Below are 6021 nucleotides of genomic sequence, written 5' to 3'. Positions count from 1 at the left end.
CGATTCAGAGTGGAGAATAGAAAATGAAAATGAATCGCATTTTATATTGTTGATTGTGATTATCTTGTTATATTTTAGTACTAATTATAAAGTACTCTACAATTAAATTTTAGTTTTCCAAATTTTTTTTCTTCTTCTATTTGCATTGTTGAAAACTGTAGAGAATGGTAAAAAAAAAAAGAGAACTAGCATAAAAAGAATAATATTCCCGACATACAAATTATTCTACCTTATGATATATCGACCCTAATTAAAATGTCACATAAATTATAGTTAGTTTTTATAACTAGCATCATAAACAATATTATTAAATTTTGAATTATCGCCAAGTTTTCGACTGATCATACTTTTAATCAATTAATTGAGATATGAATATTGTAAACAAGTGCAAGAGACTTTCATATTTTTAGATTTAATGTTGGATAACCATAATCGATTATATAGAAAATTTATATAATCATTTCCCCCTGAAAATTATCTTTCACGTAAAAGTGGAAGCATACCATATAAAAAGCTTTTTAATTATGGAGGGTAATTGTGTTTAAAAATCCAGACATGTAAACTTGTAAATCCGAATATGCTATTGTGTTGATGTGTGAGCCTGAGTATGAATATGTGCAATTCCGATCGTGTAACCTATAAAACTCGGGCAAAAACACGTGCAGGATTTGACGCAGTTCCTTTGCATGATGCACATTTTGCAACTTTATTGTTTACATTAGTTAATTAAACCTTCAACTTTGCACACTTTCAATCCGTAGTTTCTGCATTTGTAACTTCAGGCTCGGCAATAGCACATCTGGCATGATACAAATTGACAAATGTAAAGTCTACAAGATTGTCGACATTTTGACATGACCTTATATGGCAATCGCCTTGCTGCGGGAAAAGGCATGCCGTAACCGCCGGAATGGACGAAAAGTAAACATAATATTCAGCTAAAATGTTGCAATAAGCTTTTAATGAACGACACCTTTTCTATCGAAAACACCGGTATTATTTTTAGAAAAAAATTTGAGGTATGATTGAAACTGGACTAAGCAGGAAGAGGTTCATGTAGAAAAAAAAATCGTTGCCGATGTGACGAATGCGCAAATTTCCGTGATATAATTTTCATGGTATTATAAAAGGAAATGCCTAATATCTTATTTCTCTAAAAAAAAAAATCTGACGTGTAATTTAAACTGAGAAATGAATTTCCAAAGGGGGTAAATATATTTTGAGCGGCATGGGGTTCGAAGACCGCCGTGAGGTCCCATGTAACTCCATTGCTTCTGAATTCTAAAAATTTTGAGAGAGAATTTTTAACCGGGTTTCCGATTATTGAAATAGTAAAAATGGCGGGCGGGCGAGTGGCTGTCAAAAAGGTACCCTTATTGTACCGATAACTCCTCGAACAGTTTTCAAGATAGGAAGTTGTTCTTTTGCAGATCAATTATACATATATCAGAGGTATGCACATTGCTAGGATTTTGATTTCTGATAATTTATGAAAAAAATATCAGCTATTGAGTCATTTTAGGGCAAAAACATTGCATAAAGAGTACCCCATTTCTTTAGATAGGTAGTATTTATCAAGTCAGGATTATGGATACTGTCACACAAAAGAAAACCCGGTTTGCTGTCACATTGACAGCTTTACTCTTGTTATTTTTCTGAATTAGTTAAAATAAACGACCTGCAAAGATTTGGTAATTTTTCGCGGAAAAATTTATGTTACTTTACATGTATTTATACTTCTTTTTTTTTTAGCTCACCTGAGCTGAAAGCTCAAGTGAGCTATTCTGATCGCATTTTGTCTGTCGTCCGTCCGTCCGTCTGTCTGTCCGTTTGTAAACTTTTTACATTTTGAACTTCTTCTCCAAAACCGATTGGCCAATTGCAACCAAACTTGGCACAAAGCATCCTTATAGTTAGGCAATTATAAATTGCAGAAATGAAAGACCGATCTTTATCCAAAGCAGAGAAAACCTCGAAACTGTAGGAAAAGGGGGGTGCATTTTTAAAATCTTCTTTTCAAGAACTACAGAGTCAAATTCAACGTAGTTTAGCATAAATTATCCTTATGGGAAGGAAAATATAAATTGCAAATATTAAGGGCTAATTCTGTTTCAAAGTTGAGTAATTTACGAAAATAATAGTAAGACAGAGAGAATGGGGGTCAATCAGTTTAACTTCGGGGTCGGTATTCCATATCTCAAAACCTCTTTGAAGCTAGTCTCGTTCAACCAGACGCTCGGCTGTCTCCGTAAATCTCTGCTCGTCGGAGATTTACGGAGACAGCCGAGCGTCTGGTTGAACGAGACTACTTTGAAGCGGCCATTTTGAACGTATGAGGAATCTGTCAATCTGACAAAGATGAATTTGGTTGTTGTGGAACAGTTTGCGTGCGAAAGGAATATTTGAAACATGCAAGATACATTAATGCCGATTTTGTGTAGTAAATTGAGATTAAATATTCCAATGTGTTGACATTTTCACCTTTGACGGTGGTTTAGCTTGTTCTGATTTTGGTTTCGTTTTCATGAATTACGGTTTATAACTGGGGAAAACTATCGCCTGTATTTTGTAATTTTTACGTATCAATCAAATATAGACATCGGAAAATAAGACAGTTGACTGTTACTTGCGGAAAATAAGATACATTAACAGGTACGGTACTTAAACAACTAAAACATAAATTCTAATGGTAATACGGTATGGTCTTTGCGTAATAGTTGATTACTGCAATGTGTTTTAGGCTAGTTGTCAGTATTTTCTCTAGTCTATTCAGTCTAAACGGAGATTAATTTTACTGATGGAAATACTAAGTTTGTGGACATGTAGCAGAAACATGAATAATTGTTAGCTCACCTGAGGTGAAATATACAGAGAAATATCTTTAAAAATATTATTCTCAAAAATCAATCGGCCAGAAAACCTATAACTTGTGTGGAAGCATCCTCAAGTAGTGTAGATTCAAGCTTGACCAAACCATGATCCCCGGGGGTACGGTAGGGCCCCAATGGGGGATCAGATTTTTAGAAACAAATGTATAGAGAAAAATCATTAAAAATTTTCAAAAAACAGTCAGCCAGAAAAGCTGTAACTTGTGTGGAAGCATCTTCAGGTAGTGAAGATTCAATTTTTTTCAAATTATGAGCCCCGGGGGTAAGGTGGGGCCACAATGGGGGTCGAAGTTTTACATAGGAATACATTGAGAAAAATCTTCTCAACAAAAACCAGTAGGCCAGGAAAGCTTTAACTTGTTTGGAAGCATCCTCAGGTAGTGTAGATTCAAATTTGTTCAAACCATGATCCTGGGGGTAGGGTGCGGCTACAGGGGTGGGTCTAATTTTACATAGGAATACATAGCGAAAAATCTTTAAAAAACTTTCTTCTCAAATACCAATTGGCCAGAAAAGCTGTAACTTGTGTGGAAGCATCCTCAGGTAGTGTTGATTCATTCTAGTTTGTTCACACCATGATTTCAGGGGGTAGGGTGGGGCCACCATGGGGGGGGGTCAAATTTTGTTGGTGCGTGTAATTCGGTACGATCTCTACGTAATGGTTGATTAATGCAACATGTTCTATTAAGATGCTCAGCAACTTCAATCTAAACAGAGATTATTCTCGCTGCTAGAAATATACAACTAAAGTATACCGGTATATATGATGAAAAATAAATTGAGTTTTTTCTTTGTTTTAGTGCAGTTTTCTCTTGTTTTTATTGTTTACAAATTCCTATAATTTTACTAACCTGAGAGTCAAGCTTCGAATTATAAGCAAGATACAGTGCTTTGCGCACAATGCTACTATATGATTGTACACAAAGCTGAGATCATGCTTTAGTTTGTTTATATTTTAAATGCAGCTATGCTGAATAGGAAATAACAAGTTTAAAAATCTTAAATTGAATGTAATAAACTCATGTGAACAAAAACATGACTCAAACCAAGCTATATATATATATATGTATCTTGCTTATAATTCTACGATTGACGCTGAAATTTTGATTGATCAATAGAAATGTCTTGCTAAAAGGATGATATGCTGTAACTACTTTCTGGTGCCCCTTCTTCAACGATGAATTGCATAAAATCTACACAAATTTTTGATAGTTTTTCGAACACAAGTAAATGAAAACGACGCGTTTTAAACAGTTTCCATAGTCCTGACATAATAATATTATTATAATGAGGATAAAAGCATTATCGCTGTTCTTAAAAAATTATTGCAATTGAAAATCATCTTTGTGTGTACACATTTGTTGTTTTTAAATACAGATGAAAATAATGGATGGGCCTTGGTACAATAGAGCGACATGCCTGCCAATACATTAATTTGAATTATAGCTCTTTAACATATGTGACATCTTTTTTCAGTTAAGTTTATTCTTCAATCAAGTGAATAAGCGTCATACGAAATGAATTTTAAATGCCTGGTAAATGACAATCGCCTATAATGGAGAAGGCCAATTAAATTTTTCAATGTTTTTAATATGAGGAATTGAGCGCATTCATTCTGGTGCATTGGGGTACACTTTTCTTCTTTTACATATAGAATTTTTTTAAATACAATAACTAGTAAGTAGTGGAGGGAGAAAATGTACCTTTATGCTCTCATGTATTTTAATCGTTTTATAAAGTGATGGGGGGGGGGGCTAAAATAAAGGGAAGTGGAAGTTAACCATGAACCGAAAATTTAGTTATTTTATATATTGTATATGGTCTTATTTTCGACGAAAATGGTATTCCATAAAGGTAAATATCTCAAAGATTAAGTTTATGCAAAAACAAGTGAAAATTCGGATATTCATTTTTGGTTAATCTACTGAGGAGCCAAATGGCACAATATCCTTTGAACGCCCATATAAAGCCAGTGTTGCTCAGGTGAGCGATGTGGCTCATTGGGCCTCTTGTTTGTTGTGTAAGTGAAAGATAAATAATAGCACAATCTTCAATGTTAATAAAAAACTAGCGCATATTTTTGTGCACCGTAAATTGAAGTTTTATTATGGGAGGCACTGTAGCTCCCAGATCGTCCATCTGAATTTTTTCAGACCGGGAGATACAGACCTGCAGCTAGTTCACAAGTGGCTGTAAAGCTGTATTATAATAAGCTTAGCTCTCCAGAAAATTTTAATCAACCAACTTCACAAAGTGAGTCTATATTGAACCGACATTCAGGACGTCATACTCATATCCCGTAATAATTGCTTGAAATAATAAAAAAAATGCCAATTTTTACCTGCATGATAGGCTTTTTTCCCTATATATTGCAGACAATGCAAAGTAACATTTCTTAAAATAATTACAGACAATGCAAGGAAAACTTTCTTAAAATAATTCATACACATTTTAATTTCACGACAGTTAACCTTATGTTTGGAATTTTTATTCATTTTTTTTTTGTAAATAAGGTGTCGCTTCTCATATTAATCACAATCTCAAAACCAATGTCTTTAAATAGTTTGTTTTTCTTATCGATAACTTTGCAATTCAGCTGACCGACCCCGTGTAAATTTTCGCGGGGATGTCGGGGGGGGGGGGGGGTGGGGGGGTGGGGGGGGGGTCTTGTCACAACTTTGTGGTAGCGATAAGGATGCATTTGGAGATATTCTCTTAGTTCAGCCGAGGCCTTTACTTTAACAATTCGTTGCATGTACTCTAATAACGGTGGCGTCGGAAGCAAATTGAAAGGGGGGGGGGGGGTTAAACTAATCATAAAAAATCTTGACAAGAATTCCCAAAATCAAGAAAATCCTAATCAGTGGGGGGGGGGGGGGGGGGGTATATCTATAACCCCAATATTACCTGCCCAATTTTTAATTCCAAATCATGAATTTCCTATTCCCTGATGGTGGTGGTGAGGTTTAAGAGGATATCTGAAGCCGGTCAAATTCTTTACTCGCATCTTTTAAACAGTCTCTGTGTTAAAATGTACACCAATCTCATAATTTAATTTTCCGAAAAATAATACTTCCAATGAAATGTTGTTATCCAGAGATAATATGATCATAGGCCTACCTAATATATTTTT

This window comes from Magallana gigas, chromosome 5 (assembly GCF_963853765.1).
Source record: "Magallana gigas chromosome 5, xbMagGiga1.1, whole genome shotgun sequence".
Lineage (NCBI taxonomy): Eukaryota > Metazoa > Mollusca > Bivalvia > Ostreida > Ostreidae > Magallana > Magallana gigas.
This window is presented reverse-complemented; position numbering follows the sequence as displayed.